The following is a 20,098-nucleotide window of genomic DNA, read 5'->3' on the forward strand; positions in this document are numbered from 1 at the left end:
TCTTTTTACTGACGAAAAATATATGATTGATGAATGGTAATGACTGAAAGCAATGAGATATTGAAATATTATTATTTATTTTATTTGTTTGTTTATTTTTTTTCCTTCGGTCAGTACTATTAAATAAATTGGTACTAAAGTCTTGAAATAAGAAACGTTATTAAATTTATTATTGTTATTATTTCTCTTTTTCTTTTTTTTACTGCAGAGTCTCGAAACCATTAAATAAATTGGACAGTAAGATCTTCAAATAAGGCTTTGGTAACATCGATCATACTTTTGGTAAATTCTATTATATACCGTTCGAACTAGAAATTGGTAAATGTACAGAGGAAAGGAACCAACCGGACCTTCTTTTCGATTTGATCTTACGATTCAGGGAAGGGAAAGTAATATACGTAAATCCCATCTTACATCGTCTATCCTTTCACGAACGAATATGCGTGTCGGAAGAGACATGACTTTCATGAATATATCGGAGATTCGTTGTTTATCTTATAAGGTAATTCAAATATGAAGTTATTTTTTAAGAGAAAATATTATACTTCAGACTTTTTTACAGAGATAACACATTTAGTACGAGAAAAATATTAATATTTTTATACGAGAGCAAGTTATTATGAAGTATCCTTTTGCATGGACAGTGTATACACGGGACTTCTTTAAAAAGAAAAAAAGAAAAAAAGGAGAAGTAAGAAAAAATATATATATGTATATATGTATACCCATGAAAAATATGTGGAAAGAAAATATGAATTATGTTTCAAAAAGTCACTATCTACTTGTATTTCAGTGAAATCAGACCACTTTATTTTTTTGATTATTATTACGATATATCTGATATAAATATATGTATAAGATTTTCCAATGAAAATTTTCTGTAAAAAATAAAATCTTTAAATAAAAAAAAAATATATAGATAGATAGATAGATAGATAGATAGATAGATAGATATCATACTGATACGCAATATCGGCCAAATGGCAATTACAGCTCTTTTTGAACGATATCACTTTTTTTTTTAATTAGATTTTTACATTTTCACATAATTGTGGTTCAATTTCGCAAATGACCGGATCGAATTTCGTTATCGAAGCTTCTCAAGGGTTTCAGATTCTTTTTAAATTAAAAACAAAAAAAGGAATCTTTTTTTAATTTAAATGTTTCATTAGAAAAAAAAGAAGAAACGAAACCCCAAAAAAATAATTAATTGATATTTCGAATATCGTGTATTTTATAAATTTTTTATTCCGAATGTGTATCATCGATGATTAACATTAATGAAGGAGTGTTCGTGGTAACGTACAAGATAAAACGGGCATGAAATCTGTGAAATTTATAAGAAATCTTCAAAGGAAACTACATAAGAAATATCCAAAAGATGAGGTAGACTGTTTGTGAATTATTAATGTGAAATTTCAGAGAACCGGATCTCTGTGCACAGACATGACACGACAAAAATGGACGTCCAGGAAAATTCCAAGGAAAGAATTCCTTGGAGGCGAATTTTCTTTAATTTTCTCACATTTCTTACCTTTTATCTTGCACGTTATCACAAACGCTTGTTCATCCACGTTGATTCTAGACACAATGATATGACACTGAAATAAAAAATGTATGAATTACATAATCATTATTAAATCTTCTCGAAAATCTGAAATAGCAACAGAGTTTAAGTGACCTATCGTTCGAAAGATCTTTTAATCCTATTTACAATAGTATTATTTTTTCAAACTTTAAGTTAAAAATTTCCGAAAAGATTCATTTCGAAATTTATATATATATATATATATATATATATATATATATATATTCTATGAAATCACGTCTCTACACGTCAGTATTAAAAAAAAAGAAGGAAAGAAATAAGAAGAAGGCGAAGAAGAGGAGACAAACGTAAGTGAAGAAATATGAAGCATTGCATGTATCTACTAAAAATAAAGACAGAGAGGGAGACACAGAGACAGAGAGGGAGAGAGAGAGAGAGAGAGAGAGAGAGAGAGAGAAAGAGAGAGAAAGAAAGAAGGAAACTTCTCGTAACGATGGACGAAGCAAAGGGAAACATCTTATCCCGACGTAAAATGGGTGCCGTGGTTAAGTTCCGCGCTTGAACTTCGTCTATTACCGTATATAATAAAGAGTCGTTATTCCAAGGCGGGCTCTTATCTTTGCAGGTAGCCGTGAAATAAAGAGACGGAGAAGAGCCTCGTCTGGTATGCCAGTAAGAAGCCTAGAGGCCACTATAAATGTCGGGATGAAGGTGGAAAAGGGATAGCTAAGTATAAAGAGTACCAGTACGAGAGAAAGAGAGAGAGAGAGAAAGAGAGAGAGAGAGAGAGAGAGAGAGAGAGAGAGTAATATAGAGATAGGGAGAGAAAGAGAGAAAGAAAGAGATGGCTTGCACTCGTTGATGAGACAGCCCTGAGATACGTTTGCGAGCAAAACGATGTAAAAAGTCTACCGCACTAACACATATATTCTATCGAAGTAATATCATGGAATATATTAAGATATACATATATATATATATATATATATATATATATATATATATGTTTTCTTTTTTTCTATTTATTTCTTTCTTTCTTTTTATTATATATATATATATTTATGTAATAAAATGGTGTAACAAAATGTCGTCGTAAATAAGCTACGCAGAACGTAGTTTTCCTTTATGTTTCAAAAGTAATTCAGTAAGCAGTGCGTTATACGTCAGACGTGAGTAACGTTCAACTTCATGGCTGTGTTTCAAACAAATTGTCTTTTCTATCCTTCTCTTTGTCTCTTTTTCTTTCGTTCGCCGTCAATTTCACGAATGCAATCCTGAGAAAAGAGTAACGTCGTTTATCTTGAAAACATGTTAGAGCAGCTACTTACGTAGTTTTAGTACTTACGTTTGTTTATCCCCTTTTTTTAACTTTTGTTTCCCATCTTTCTATCGTACATATAATGAGAGAAATTTCGACGTTTTTAAATTTATTTTTTTCCGACCTACGACTTGCATCTATGAACGTGTCTTTTTTTTTTTTTTGTTAATAACGAAAGTCTAGTGGAGAAATAAATTCTTTAGTTTAGAGAAATAAAGAAAAAGAAATTTTGTAACCTTCGTTCATAAATCATAGATCATAATATTCGCGATATTTGGAATTTAATTATTCTTAATTAATGAACAAAAGTTACATAGTGGCGTTTCGTATAAAATTAAAAAAAAATTTTGTTTAAGTTCTTTTTTCGTTCAGATTGCCGGATCAAAATGTCTTCGAAGAAAGATGAATCGAAATTTGTTTCCGTTTTTTTTTTTTTTGTAAATCGCGATAGCAGAGATTGCTCACAGATCACGATATTTCGCGACTACAGAAAATAGTTTTCTAAACAATAGGAAAAGTCAATGTATTCTGTGACACGGTTAAAGAGAATCGTGAAGGTTTAGATATAAGAAAATCTCATTCGCTTTCGATTCTACCTTGCGAATCGAGGATTTCGGAAAAATCCCTTAGACGTTTACTTCCCTCTTGATCCCCTCGCATTACTTTCCACTTTCGACTCTGTTAGAATCGTCGTTATCTCGAAGGTACAAACAAATCGATGTTTCCGAACGAAACGAAATTCAATATTCTTAAAATATAATCATTACGATGGCTTGCACATTTAAATGTTCGAAATTTTTATTGGATATGTAAAATTTGGATCGTAAATTATGATCTTTCATAGATCCTCTATCTCTTTCTCTATTATATTTTTTATTCACTCATTCTCTCTCATTCTCTCTTATTTTCTTTCATTCTCTCTCTCTCTCTCTCTCTCTTTCTTTTTTTTTCTTTCTATCGCACTCTTTTTCCTGAACGAATGAGAAAAAGCCTTCGCGGAATCTCCAAGGATTTCTCTCACAAGATTCACTCGCTAGCAGACGTCTTCATAAATCGGGGAACCCTCGAAAATCCTTTCAACGATCCTACGTTGATCCAGTCATATCGTTTCCCATTTTTAAATCGTCAGACCATATCGAGAGAAAGAAGAATCGGTATTTTGAATTTTCGAAAACCAAACCTTATTAAAAATTTAACAGAATACCTTCCATTCGTATGTTCGAAAATTTCCCAATTGTATATTACATAATTAATTATTAAAATTAATCGAAACTCTACGGAATATCATTGACGATACGATTATAATTTCATTCCAAGATATATTCTTGATAGATATATTATTGAAATTATTGAAAGAAAGGAAGACAAAGGAGGAAAAAAAAGAAAAAAATCAATATACATCTCTCTCTTTCTCTCTCTCTCTCTCTTTCTCTCTCTCCCTCTCTCTTTCTCCCACATTTATCGTTTCAGAAATATAATACATGTTATACATGACACAAAACGATCGAACGAAAAACGAGCAACGATGTAGAAATAACGCTTGATGACTCGTTATCAAACGTTACAGTTGTCCAGGATACCAATACCTTTCTCTCTCTCTCTCTCTCTCTCTCTCTCTCTATCTCTCTCTCTTTATCTCTATGCTTTATTAATTTACCTATCGGTTGGGAGATACACGCACATATACACACACGTACGTACACATATACCAACGTACGTCTGTACGATGGTACAATAACCGGTCATCGATATCACCTCTCTCTCATTTCGTGAATTATCTTCTTAATAAGGGTATCTCTGCCAGTTACAAGACCAACTTCGATTAATCGATTTTATCGCCCGTTTCCGTGCCCTTATTATTGTTACTGTTCCCTAAAAGCGATCGAAAAGCGATCGACACGAGCCTAGTTTCCTGAACTTCCTTCAAATTGCTTGTCGCTCGAACAGTACTACCTTTTCTATCGATTCAATTCTATCCTCCTCTCTTTCTCTCTCTTTCTCTCTGTCGTCTTTCTTTCTCACCCTCGTGAATCCTCTAATTGCAGGATTACCTTCTTATTCGAACTCCAACGTTTTCTCTGTCGAACTTTAGTCGTGAAGAAAAGAAAAGCAAAAAAAAAGGCATAAGTTCTTATATCGAGAAGAACGATCGACCCTTTTCGTCCTCTTTGTCCTCTTCGTCCTTTTCCTTATTCCTCTTTCTCTTCTATCTTCTTCTTCTTACGAAAGAGTAAATAAGAAAGGAAAAATGTACTCTGAACTCATGGAATTACATATGTCGATAAAAGAATCACGAAGTTGTTCGACCGAGAGAGAGAGAGAGAGAGAGAGAGAGAGAGAGAGAGAGAGAGAGAGAGAGAGAGAGAGAGAGAGAGAGAGAGAGAAAGAGAGGGAGAGAGAAAGGAAACATAAATTTAGTATCCTTATCTCGTTTTCCCCAATCGAGCTTATTTATATGCTGAAGAAGAAACGCGAGAGAAAGGGCGTTCCCTTTAACTCGAGAATTACCAAGCGTTTTCTGCGATTGGATAAATACACGTGCAATATATATATATATATATATATATATATATATATAAACATGGGATGAACCTGAATAAGTGGAAAACATTTTAAGGGTGCTTTCGGCACATAAAAACAATGAATAAAAAAAAGTTCATACAAACGTATACCCTATTTGACTTTGTTTCCGAGTTATATATGGTATATGTATACGTAATACGTTTTAGCAATAATTCTTTCGTTGGATGGACGTAGTGTCCGTTTTCTAACAAATGGATAGCCCATGGAGGTCCTATTGCCCGGCCAGTTCCCACCCTCAATTCCGGACTTAAAATCCGATGGATTTTTACTTGTGGGGTTGTTCGTCTCAACGAGTGTCAGTGGTACTATGGAAAAAAAAAGAGAAAGAAAATACGATCCCATCAAAAAAAAAGAAACAAAAGAAAAATGAATTTGACTTTGAAATTTCCACGGATTAGTCGACCTAGCTGCCGGTGCAAAAAAAAAGGAAAAAAGAAAAAGAATGATTTGCGTCACGTGATGGACCCAGCTTTTTATCAAACAACATTTGTAAAAACATTTTCTTGATAGATTTAATCTCTCACAATATATATATATATATATATATATATATATATATATATATATATATATAGAGGAAGAGGAGAGAGAGAGAGAGAGAGATCACACGATAAAGGAAAACGACATTTATATTTTCCAACTTCGAAAAGACTCGTATATATTTAAATCGAACAATGAAAAGTCATTGTAACACGATTTGCTTTTGTTAGAAATATATGTATATTAGTATACAAAAACACGGACGATCGTCATATCATAGCGAATATCATAATCGATTATCGATGATAATCAATGGCAATAAAACATTTTGTTCGTAGTAGTATACGTCAATGAAAGGATTCGTTGCACAGCAAATTAGACCGCTTTGTCCGCACTATAATATTGTTTGAAACGAAACGAAGTTTGCACCGAGCGTAACTATTCGAATTTGCTGTGCGAGCAGTGCAGCTGCTTAATCCGATAATGAAAGTAATAGTACATTTAGCGCGGAATACATCTTCCCGCTTCACTTCGAAATTGAACGAGACTTTACTTAACCGCTTTTTACTTTGGGGAAAGGGGAAAAGAGGAAGAGAGATTTAACCCTCCTCTCGAAGATTCGTTAATTCAATTTCTCATAGTCTAATCGAATAAACGTTATTTCGAAGTTATTCCTCTTAGCGCATCTGTAAATCTTTTTCATCCGTAAAATCTTTTTTATTTTTATATCGATCATTTAACATTTTTATAATCAATAGTAAACCAATCATACGCTTACATTTTCTCATCAAAATTTTGTCCGGTCGAATAAAATACACGAATTCGTCATTGTATACGATTTAAACGGGTTAAACGAACGAAATTATTTTTGTAGACAATTTTTCTTTAAAAGTTATTATATATCAGGCGAACGTTCAAGGTGGTCATGACAGAAATCGAATGGGAATATAATTTTTCTTATTGAAAATTTCAGCATTTTTTATTTCAACGTTATCATTCTTTTATGACAAAAATATTATATTGATTACATCTGGTAAATATTCTAAGAAAATTAAATTATTTCTCATACATATGTTACGTAGCCGACGAAAACAATTAAAAAGAAAAAATGAAAGAAAGAATAAGAAAAAATAAAGAAAAATATAACACCTAAGAATCCTTAGCGAATAAGTAACAAGAAAAAAAATAAATAAATACACGATGCAAATATTTACAATTAAATTAAATGTGAATACATATATTCACACACGCAAACACACATATATATATTTGTAATTTAAAAAAATCACATATATCGAAGGGGTTAAAACGCAAATCACGCTCTCTTTGAAATCATCTCAGTAAATAAGATTTACGAACGTTCATTTTACGTACGACGTGAAGCACGTATATACAATCACGAAACTCGTTTTCTTGAGGATAGTAAAAGAAAAAAAAAGAAAAAGAAAAAAAAAGAAGTATAAGAGAGAACGAAGTACTCGATGTACTTCCCATCTTCGACGAATATAGTGGTTGGAAGCCGCGAGGGGGAAATGATTTAAAACTATTGAGATTGCTTCCAGGTTAGCACAATAGCGACAAGATGTTCTAGAAAAAGGGATTCGACCGACTGGATTCCCGCCAACTCATCAGTAACTGGGGAAGGCGATGTTAAATCAAAAGTCTTCGCTTTCCTTCGGTGAAGAGAGAGAAGGGAAGAATATAGAGAGAGATAGCAGATAGGGCTGGACAGAGAGATAGAGAAAGATAGAGAGACAGAGAGAAAGGGAGAGAACAAAAAAAGAACAAAAAGAGATTTCATTTTCGCCAATTCAGATAGAGCGTGTAAATTTATTCAGAAAATTCCTAATCGAACTAGAGTTAAGTTATAGACGTGTTCTAGATATTCATTTTATAATGGCTACCATATGTATATATTATACACACACAAACAAAATTGTACATATGTAAATAATACCCATAATATAAATGACCGATCTTCAACACGAACATACTACATATGGATGCTTGACATGCTGCTTGTCGTGTTTACAACTTCTCAAAAATTGTATGCATTCTTGAAAGAATTGTAATCGAAAAAAACATTAAACATATTGCATGTAAAGTCAGAAACTACACACACACCCACACACACACACACACACATATATATATATCGAAAGTTCAACCAGTTCGGGAATCATATGATCCTGTTACAAATCACGATTTGCGGGAAACATTCCCGCTACCCCAGAAATTGAACTTTTGAACAGGAGAATATAGATTCGAAAGAGGTGGTACGTCTGCTCGTGCCACCTCTCTCTACATCATGTGATCCTGATACAAAACTCAATTGCCGGGAAAAATTGGCGCATACTCTGATTTGAAATTTTGAACAGGAGAACATAGCTTCCAAGGAGGTGGCAGGAGCAGACGTGCCACCTCTTCGGGTATCATATGATCCTGTTACAAATCACGACTTGCGGGAAACGTTCCCGCTACCCCAGAAATTGGACTTTTGAACAGGAGAATATAGAGTCGAAAGAGGTGGCACGTCTGCTCGTGCCACCTCTCTCTACATCATGTGATCCTGATACAAAACTCAATTGCCGGGAAAAATTTGCGCATACTCTGATTTGAAATTTTGAACAGGAGAACATAGCTTCCAAGGAGGTGGCAGGAGCAGACGTGCCACCTCTTCGAGTATCATATGATCCTGTTACAAATCACGATTTGCGGGAAACATTCCCGCTACCTCAGAAATTGAACTTTTGAACAGGAGAATATAGAGTCGAAAGAGGTGGCACGTCTGCTCGTGCCACCTCTCTCTACATCATGTGATCCTGATACAAAACTCAATTGCCGGGAAAAATTTGCGCATACTCTGATTTGAAATTTTGAACAGGAGAACATAGCTTCCAAGGAGGTGGCAGGAGCAGACGTGCCACCTCTTCGAGTATCATATGATCCTGTTACAAATCACGATTTGCGGGAAACATTCCCGCTACCTCAGAAATTGAACTTTTGAACAGGACAATATAGAGTCGAAAGAGGTGGCACGTCTGCTCGTGCCACCTCTCTCTACATCATGTGATCCTGATACAAAACTCAATTGCCGGGAAAAATTTGCGCATACTCTGATTTGAAATTTTGAACAGGAGAACATAGCTTCCAAGGAGGTGGCAGGAGCAGACGTGCCACCTCTTCGAGTATCATATGATCCTGTTACAAATCACGACTTGCGGGAAACGTTCCCGCTACCCCAGAAATTGGACTTTTGAACAGGAGAATATAGAGTCGAAAGAGGTGGCACGTCTGCTCGTGCCACCTCTCTCCACATCATGTGATCCTGATACAAAACTCAATTGCCGGGAAAAATTTGCGCATACTCTGATTTGAAATTTTGAACAGGAGAACATAGCTTCCAAGGAGGTGGCAGGAGCAGACGTGTCACCTCTTCGGGCATCATATGATCCTGTTACAAATCACGATTTGCGGGAAACATTCCCGCTACCCCAGAAATTGGACTTTTGAACAGGAGAATATAGAGTCGAAAGAGGTGGCACGTCTGCTCGTGCCACCTCTCTCTACATCATGTGATCCTGATACAAAACTCAATTGCCGGGAAAAATTTGCGCATACTCTGATTTGAAATTTTGAACAGGAGAACATAGCTTCCAAGGAGGTGGCAGGAGCAGACGTGCCACCTCTTCGAGTATCATATGATCCTGTTACAAATCACGATTTGCGGGAAACATTCCCGCTACCTCAGAAATTGAACTTTTGAACAGGACAATATAGAGTCGAAAGAGGTGGCACGTCTGCTCGTGCCACCTCTCTCTACATCATGTGATCCTGATACAAAACTCAATTGCCGGGAAAAATTTGCGCATACTCTGATTTGAAATTTTGAACAGGAGAACATAGCTTCCAAGGAGGTGGCAGGAGCAGACGTGCCACCTCTTCGAGTATCATATGATCCTGTTACAAATCACGACTTGCGGGAAACGTTCCCGCTACCCCCGAAATTGGACTTTTGAACAGGAGAATATAGAGTCGAAAGAGGTGGCACGTCTGCTCGTGCCACCTCTCTCTACATCATGTGATCCTGATACAAAACTCAATTGCCGGGAAAAATTTGCGCATACTCTGATTTGAAATTTTGAACAGGAGAACATAGCTTCCAAGGAGGTGGCAGGAGCAGACGTGTCACCTCTTCGGGCATCATATGATCCTGTTACAAATCACGATTTGCGGGAAACATTCCCGCTACCCCAGAAATTGGACTTTTGAACAGGAGAATATAGAGTCGAAAGAGGTGGCACGTCTGCTCGTGCCACCTCTCTCTACATCATGTGATCCTGATACAAAACTCAATTGCCGGGAAAAATTTGCGCATACTCTGATTTGAAATTTTGAACAGGAGAACATAGCTTCCAAGGAGGTGGCAGGAGCAGACGTGCCACCTCTTCGAGTATCATATGATCCTGTTACAAATCACGATTTGCGGGAAACATTCCCGCTACCTCAGAAATTGAACTTTTGAACAGGAGAATATAGAGTCGAAAGAGGTGGCACGTCTGCTCGTGCCACCTCTCTCTGCATCATGTGATCCTGATACAAAACTCAATTGCCGGGAAAAATTTGCGCATACTCTGATTTGAAATTTTGAGCAGGAGAATATAGTTTCCAAGGAGGTGGCAGGAGCAGACGTGCCACCTCTTCGGGCATCATATGATCCTGTTACAAATCACGATTTGCGGGAAACATTCCCGCTACCTCAGAAATTGAACTTTTGAACAGGAGAATATAGAGTCGAAATAGGTGGCACGTCTGCTCGTGCCACCTCTCTCTACATCATGTGATCCTGATACAAAACTCAATTGCCGGGAAAAATTTGCGCATACTCTGATTTGAAATTTTGAACAGGAGAACATAGCTTCCAAGGAGGTGGCAGGAGCAGACGTGCCACCTCTTCGAGTATCATATGATCCTGTTACAAATCACGATTTGCGGGAAACATTCCCGCTACCTCAGAAATTGAACTTTTGAACAGGACAATATAGAGTCGAAAGAGGTGGCACGTCTGCTCGTGCCACCTCTCTCTACATCATGTGATCCTGATACAAAACTCAATTGCCGGGAAAAATTTGCGCATACTCTGATTTGAAATTTTGAACAGGAGAACATAGCTTCCAAGGAGGTGGCAGGAGCAGACGTGCCACCTCTTCGAGTATCATATGATCCTGTTACAAATCACGACTTGCGGGAAACGTTCCCGCTACCCCAGAAATTGGACTTTTGAACAGGAGAATATAGAGTCGAAAGAGGTGGCACGTCTGCTCGTGCCACCTCTCTCCACATCATGTGATCCTGATACAAAACTCAATTGCCGGGAAAAATTTGCGCATACTCTGATTTGAAATTTTGAACAGGAGAACATAGCTTCCAAGGAGGTGGCAGGAGCAGACGTGTCACCTCTTCGGGCATCATATGATCCTGTTACAAATCACGATTTGCGGGAAACATTCCCGCTACCCCAGAAATTGGACTTTTGAACAGGAGAATATAGAGTCGAAAGAGGTGGCACGTCTGCTCGTGCCACCTCTCTCTACATCATGTGATCCTGATACAAAACTCAATTGCCGGGAAAAATTTGCGCATACTCTGATTTGAAATTTTGAACAGGAGAACATAGCTTCCAAGAAGGTGGCAGGAGCAGACGTGCCACCTCTTCGAGTATCATATGATCCTGTTACAAATCACGATTTGCGGGAAACATTCCCGCTACCTCAGAAATTGAACTTTTGAACAGGACAATATAGAGTCGAAAGAGGTGGCACGTCTGCTCGTGCCACCTCTCTCTACATCATGTGATCCTGATACAAAACTCAATTGCCGGGAAAAATTTGCGCATACTCTGATTTGAAATTTTGAACAGGAGAACATAGCTTCCAAGGAGGTGGCAGGAGCAGACGTGCCACCTCTTCGAGTATCATATGATCCTGTTACAAATCACGACTTGCGGGAAACGTTCCCGCTACCCCAGAAATTGGACTTTTGAACAGGAGAATATAGAGTCGAAAGAGGTGGCACGTCTGCTCGTGCCACCTCTCTCTACATCATGTGATCCTGATACAAAACTCAATTGCCGGGAAAAATTTGCGCATACTCTGATTTGAAATTTTGAACAGGAGAACATAGCTTCCAAGGAGGTGGCAGGAGCAGACGTGTCACCTCTTCGGGCATCATATGATCCTGTTACAAATCACGATTTGCGGGAAACATTCCCGCTACCCCAGAAATTGGACTTTTGAACAGGAGAATATAGAGTCGAAAGAGGTGGCACGTCTGCTCGTGCCACCTCTCTCTACATCATGTGATCCTGATACAAAACTCAATTGCCGGGAAAAATTTGCGCATACTCTGATTTGAAATTTTGAACAGGAGAACATAGCTTCCAAGGAGGTGGCAGGAGCAGACGTGCCACCTCTTCGAGTATCATATGATCCTGTTACAAATCACGATTTGCGGGAAACATTCCCGCTACCTCAGAAATTGAACTTTTGAACAGGAGAATATAGAGTCGAAAGAGGTGGCACGTCTGCTCGTGCCACCTCTCTCTGCATCATGTGATCCTGATACAAAACTCAATTGCCGGGAAAAATTTGCGCATACTCTGATTTGAAATTTTGAGCAGGAGAATATAGTTTCCAAGGAGGTGGCAGGAGCAGACGTGCCACCTCTTCGGGCATCATATGATCCTGTTACAAATCACGATTTGCGGGAAACATTCCCGCTACCTCAGAAATTGAACTTTTGAACAGGAGAATATAGAGTCGAAAGAGGTGGCACGTCTGCTCGTGCCACCTCTCTCTACATCATGTGATCCTGATACAAAACTCAATTGCCGGGAAAAATTTGCGCATACTCTGATTTGAAATTTTGAACAGGAGAACATAGCTTCCAAGGTGGTGGCAGGAGCAGACGTGCCACCTCTTCGGGCATCATATGATCCTGTTACAAATCACGATTTGCGGGAAACTTTCCCGCTACCTCAGAAATTGAACTTTTAAACAGGAGAATATAGAGTCGAAAGAGGTGGCACGTCTGCTCGTGCCACCTCTCTCTGCATCATGTGATCCTGATACAAAACTCAATTGCCGGGAAAAATTTGCGCATACTCTGATTTGAAATTTTGAGCAGGAGAATATAGTTTCCAAGGAGGTGGCAGGAGCAGACGTGCCACCTCTTCGGGCATCATATGATCCTGTTACAAATCACGATTTGCGGGAAACATTCCCGCTACCTCAGAAATTGAACTTTTGAACAGGAGAATATAGAGTCGAAAGAGGTGGCACGTCTGCTCGTGCCACCTCTCTCTACATCATGTAATCCTGATACAAAACTCAATTGCCGGGAAAAATTTGCGCATACTCTGATTTGAAATTTTGAACAGGAGAACATAGCTTCCAAGGTGGTGGCAGGAGCAGACGTGCCACCTCTTCGGGCATCATATGATCCTGTTACAAATCACGATTTGCGGGAAACTTTCCCGCTACCTCAGAAATTGAACTTTTGAACAGGAGAATATAGAGTCGAAAGAGGTGGCACGTCTGCTCGTGCCACCTCTCTCTACATCATGTGATCCTGATACAAAACTCAATTGCCGGGAAAAATTTGCGCATACTCTGATTTGAAATTTTGAGCAGGAGAATATAGTTTCCATGTATGTGACATGGGCAACCGTGGCATGTGACTCTACTGTGCGTGGCAGCTCTTTGTGACTTATATACGCCTGTTGAAATATTCGATTTCTGGTGTGTGCAGGAGTTTATCCCACAAATCGTGATTTCTAGCATGGTCATATAATGCCTACGAAGGTTTCATGTCTGTACATGTCACCTGTTGGGTAGTGATATTCTCCTAATCGATATTTCAAATCATGCACCAAGTAGAACTTTTTCTTTATAATTTAGTTCTGATTTCTGAGTTCTGAGTTCTATTTTTTTATATATATATATATATATATATATATATATATATATATATATATAAAGCAAACCTTGAGGATACAAAAAGATAAAACTTAACAGACCATAACCGCGTGATCTTGTTTTCTTCTTCATGAAGAGAGAGAGAGATAGAGTGAGTGAGGGTGAGTGAGAGAGAGTGAGGACGGTAGGGACAGAGATGAACATAGACATAACAATGTAGAAGAAGCATGTAGAAAGACGGTGTGACAGAGAAAGAGAGAAGAGAGACGTAAATATAGTTCTACCCAGTAAATTCAGGAATTACACCAGACGTTTCGTACGAATTAGTTTACTTTACAATAAACACAAAGGACGTGTCTCAGACGTGGGTAGGCTTAGAAGTATCTCGGAAATCTAGCCGACTCATGCTAAAAGACGGAACTTGTGTTTATCTTATATAGGTGTGGATGCGTGCGTTGAGAGAGAGAGAGATCAAGTGGGTGTATGAGGGAAAGAGAGAGAGGGAGAGAAAACGTTGTTGTTGATAATAAGCCGAGCTATGGAATTTCACTTTACCAGCACGGAGAGAGAGAGAGAGAGAGAGAGAGAGAGAGAGAGAGAGAGAGAGAGAGAGAGAGAGAGAGAGAGAGAGAGAGAGAGAGAGAGAGAGAGAGAGAGATGGAGTAAACGGGGATGCTATGTCATTGACAAAATGCTTCTACGGCAAACTACTCGGCTTATGGGATGTGTATTCCGTTCGTGGCACTTTCGGAAAAAGGGAATCTTTTCTTTGGAAAAGGAAGAAGAATGGAACGTTCTCGAGAGGCCAACATGACATCACATTCTCTATCTCTATCTTTATCTTTATCTCTATCTCCTCTCTTTATCTTCCTCTCTCTCTTTTTCTCTCTCTTTCTGTCTTTTTCAACATTGAGTGACGTCAAAATTAAAATCCGTCGATTTCAAAGATTGACGATATTAATCAAGAAGAAGAAGATTTTTTCCTTTACGAAACTACCATATATTCTTATGGCATGAGAAATACGAAATAATATATCGTTCTTTGTATATTATTAAGTATATAAAGAATTTACATTAATGCGAAAGTATTGGAATGTATGAATAATTGAATAATTGATGTATACATATACATATATTGTCAATATAAATTAAGCCAATATGCGTATTATTTATGTCCAATCATAAAATTCGGCCGTGATTGAATTTGGTTATATTGAAAAGAAAAACAAAAAAAAACAAAGAAAAAATGGTAAAAAAGAAAAATAGAGAATTAAGTTAGATTCTTTCTATAAATCTTATATAATAGCTTATAATAGATTAAAATCTTATATAATAGCAGTCTCTAGAATACAATTAGAGAGTACTACATCTATTGTTACATATATATATGTACGTGTAAATTACAATAGATATTTTTTTCTTTCCTCACCATTAACTTTCACATTAGAAGGAGAAGAGAGATTCCAATGAAGTCAATTAAGACTAATAGAACCAGGTAGGAGATATCTTTCGTCGTTGTCGTAGATGAGTAGCACGTAAGGAACGCTTGGCTCGCCGTAAGGCAAAACGCGAATCTCACGACTCGAATCATACTTGAAGTAACTAAGCTCGAAATCCTGACTACGGCGACTACGACGACAAGGACTAAGACGACGACAAAGACGACGATGACGACTACGATGACAAAGACGACGATAAAGACAGGAGTGTGAAATTTCGGTTGGAGTTAGTTACGTGACAAGCATAAGCAAGGTAGAAAGGTATGCTTCTATTCAACCTTGTTCACCATCTATCTGTCTTTCTTTCGTACTTACACCCGCACAGATATAAATACAAATTCATTCGTGCCGTATCTGATAAGATGGAATGAATGAATGTAAGAAAAAAAAGAAGAAAGAAAATGTATGAAAAACAAGGTATGAGAGAAGGAGAAGGAAGCTAAGATAGAAAATTAATATATTAAAAAGAGATAGAGATAAATAGATAGATAGATAAATAGATAGATAGATAGATAGAAGGAAAAAGATAGAAATAGGAAAGAGGGTGAATATACGAACGAGAATTGCTTTACGCGCTTTAGAAACGTGAATATTCGTTTCACCTGGGAACGCACAAGACAAGAACAACCAACCTAAATTACAAACTCTGTTGTGGAATTGCGTAAAATGTTGAGAGAGATATAGTGGGAGAGAAAGAGAGAGAAAGAGAGAACGAGAGAAAGATAGATAGATAGATAGATAGATATATCTACAATAAAAGCAAATCGCAATTCCCCGTTGACATCGAAGCAAATACCGACCACTCATTCTCTTTCTCTCTCTCTCTCTCTCTCTCTCTCTCCCCCTCTCTTTCTGTCTCCCTATCTTTCTATATATATATTTTTTTTGTCTCTTCCTCTCCTTTAGTCTTCCGCTATCGAGCCACTTTAATTTTTGATAACGTCGAAGTCGGTACTCGCGGCATTTCTCGTCGTTTTCCTGTTGGATTTTCCCTCCCTTTCTCCTGCCCCATGTCAACCTTTCCCCGACTTGTATCGCGTTACACTGACCTCATATACGATGCATAGCCTTCGTATGTTCACGCTAAATCTGCCCTTCTACCTCCCCTCTCCCGATCCACAACCCTGTTCTCCCATTTTCGTTTTTCCAATCGCCACTTCTCGTCGTTCTCCCGATTTACAAGAGCGACGCATTCGCGTTTCCCAATACTTCTCTCTCTCTCTCTCTCCCTCTCTTTCTCCCTCTCTTTTTTTTTCGTATCTCCTCTCCTTTTTTTTGTAATTTATTATTTATCAAAAAACGCGTGACTATCCGGCGAATATTCCGTAGCAAAAAAATTTCCAATCTCGTGTCTCTTTTATATTTTTTTTACGCTTTTTTTTTCTTTTTGTATTTTATTATTTGTTCTTCTCTTTTTTCTTCTTTTTTTTCTTTTTTTATTTTTTTTTCTTTTTTTTTGCAGACATAGCTTGTCCTCACGTATTAGCTTCTTAATGAATGAATTTGCGTTAAATCATTTTTTGGATATGGTTTTCTCTTTTTTGCTTTTATTCTCTTTTTCGTTTCTTTTCTATCCATTAGATATCGCTCGATTTATTCAACGAATAATATATCGGAATGTAGTATAAAACGAATGAAAGAATTTTCTGTGATAAGCTATTGATGAAACTGATTTATAAATATTAATGTACTCGATTCGTTTTAACGAAACAATATAATAATAAGATATATATCAGAATTATTAGATTCCTCATTTTGAACGAATGAATTATTAAACAATAGGAATATAAGAAGAAACAGGAAAATACACAGGCATTAGAAAATATTAATTCTAAATTGAGATACTAAACATATTAAAACGAGTTATGCGTGTAAAACTATTATATATCACTCGTAATATTACATAGAACGTATTACCTTCCTCTATAATTACACTTCTAACCTATTATCCACTTAACATATATTCGGTACATAGCATTGCGTACATGTAGTATGTTAACTATTACATATACTCCTTAACTTATCTTATGGGGCTAGAGTGCTGTTGGCGTAACACCAGTGCGAACGCGTAACAATTCTACGATGGGACATATTATGCGTATTATATTCGCCTAACTACCGGTACGCGATTCTAGTATTACCGACTAGAATATGTGGAACGTATCGTAAAGTTCTCATTCCTTAAAATACCATACCCCGTTCTCTTATCTATATTCTGATGTTAACCATATTCGTATTATTTCACGTAAAATCTTGGTTAATCTAACGATAAGATAAATCCAACCTCGAACCATGAAAATCTTAATCTGACGAAAGAATGGACGATATTTTTTTTCAATGAAAAATTCATGGATCAGAGTGAAAGAGGATTTTTCTTTTCTTCTTTTTTTTCAATAAATTCCGGAATATCTCTCTTTTTTCATTTTCTATTTTTTCTTTATTTTTATTTTTACTTTTTTATTCTTTTATTTTTAGAGATAGACAGAAGAAGAATGAGAAGAAGAAGAAGAACGAAGAGAGGATTCAAAAATATCTATGTGTATTTTACATTAGGAATAAAAGAAAAAAAAAAGAAGAAAAAAAATAATTCGTTATTAAAATTATTATTATTCTCTAGATCTAATCATATTAGATTTATACGTTTAAATGTCTGGGTTGGGTACATATGTAAGTAGATAGAGGGGATGAAAGACACGTTCTTCGAACCTGGCACAAAAACAGGATAATTATATTCGTCACTTACGTATTTTATTCATTCAATCCTAAAACGTCAGAGATGATACATCGCATTACGAGATAGGGAATATAGTTTCACACATACATACGTATATATACTACTCATACATATCTTCTTATAATATTCCAAAATAGTTTCTATTTTATATGTAATATTTTATATGCAATTTTATAGTATCTATTATTAATATTAATTATATTTCTCTAATCGAAATTTACGATAACTCGATAACGATATTATTTCGATCAATTGACAGGAAATAATTTTTTCTTATATATCTATATATTTGTATTTCTGAAAATTTCATTTTATTTTGTCACATCGATTAATTAATAATTTTTATTTCATTCAAGTTCTTAAGTAGTTAAAGATGTACTTAAGTAATATAATATTTATAGGTATATTAGTATCGGAAAAACCGAGCATCGCTCGCTCTCTAAAGAAGGATAATGGATAACTAAGTTAACCGATTAATATAGTATACAGTATAATTAATTATACTGTAATATATGCGCATCTTATTATTTTATGATATGGTATAGTATAGCATAGTATAAAGAGATAATATGATAATATATACATATACGTATCTCATTACCATCTAATATAATATATTCTATATGATTAATTATATTATTATATTAATAATATTATACATAGTAGATATATAAAAACAAAATAAATTTAAGTAAATAGTATAATTAATATTATTGTACTATGAATAAATCTTTTTTAGCAAAATTAAGACGAAATTTCCCTTAGAGAAAATTAGATAATATACGTATACGTTCATATATATAATACAAATATATATACACGTATAATATATATTGTAATGATTAGTATATTATTTTCTATCGTAACAATACGATATCGTTTCCACTATATGTTTGGTAGTAACCAAAAGCATGAAAGATGTTGAAAGAGTCATGTATAATATGTTCAATACATACACACGCATACACACACATACATATATCTGTATATACATACACACACACACATATATATATACATATACAGTAAAGTCGCTTTACTTACAAATCCACACGTACGAATACCTCGTAAATGCTTTAATCTCGAAAATGCACGTACCCACTTCGGGAGTAGCGTAAGAGTAAGACTAGACGGTGAGGGGTGGGTAGATTGAAAGGAGGCTTATGTGTTGGTTTATATCGTACATTCTCAGAGATCCCTCCTCTTTTCGCCTCGTGATCTTTGGACATTCGACCCACTTTTTCCTAGGAAATTTAATGCTTCGCGTCTCGATACGCAAACGCGTTTCATAACATTTCATTCGTCGTTCGTTTAAAAAAAAAAAATGAATCTATGAAATCATAAGCTCAAACCATTCAATTTGGTATACCACATCATTTCGAAAATCGATATCTGAAAATTTATATGTGTATATATATATATACACCCACACGCACATACGATCGTGTAATTAATATCCGAAAAATCGCCGACAAAGAATAAAATTAATTAAATATTTTCAAAGATTTTTCTTCTCGCTTTCTTTTTTTTTTCTTTTCTATAGCATTCATTTTATCTCATCAAAAAAATTTTCTCGATCAAATAATTCTACATAATCGTGTTCGTAATACGTAGATAGATATATACATATATGTATGTACGTTTCTATTGAGCGATCTAAAGCGTATAAGTCAAATTTTGGTTTAAACAGGATATGTATGATAATATATTGTACATTGCTGTCCTTTACTCATGGCATATACATATTTATGTATGGATATATTTATATATATGTATTTTGTAATGGGAGACATACATATGCGTTATGAACTTTAACATATGAAATCTAACGGATGATCATTATATTGCACTTTATAAATTTAACATTATATTATATAAGTGCTACTCTGCGAAACTAATAATACAGACTTCGTACTCTTTTGCACGGCCACCAGAGATACATACTTATAATTAGAGAGA

At 35.9% G+C, this 20,098-nt stretch overlaps 1 protein-coding gene across 1 annotated transcript in view; it reads right to left on the reverse strand.

The window, feature by feature from the left end:
* The window catches only part of LOC127066898 (zwei Ig domain protein zig-8), an 87,744-nt gene that overhangs the window by 33,310 nt on the left and 34,336 nt on the right, over positions 1-20,098 (reverse strand). The window contains exon 2 of the mRNA XM_051001159.1: positions 1,535-1,601. The gene's annotated coding sequence lies outside the window, so the exon portion shown is untranslated. The remainder of the gene's footprint in view (positions 1-1,534; positions 1,602-20,098) is intronic.

This window comes from Vespula vulgaris, chromosome 10 (assembly GCF_905475345.1).
Source record: "Vespula vulgaris chromosome 10, iyVesVulg1.1, whole genome shotgun sequence".
In the NCBI taxonomy this organism is placed as follows: domain Eukaryota; kingdom Metazoa; phylum Arthropoda; class Insecta; order Hymenoptera; family Vespidae; genus Vespula; species Vespula vulgaris.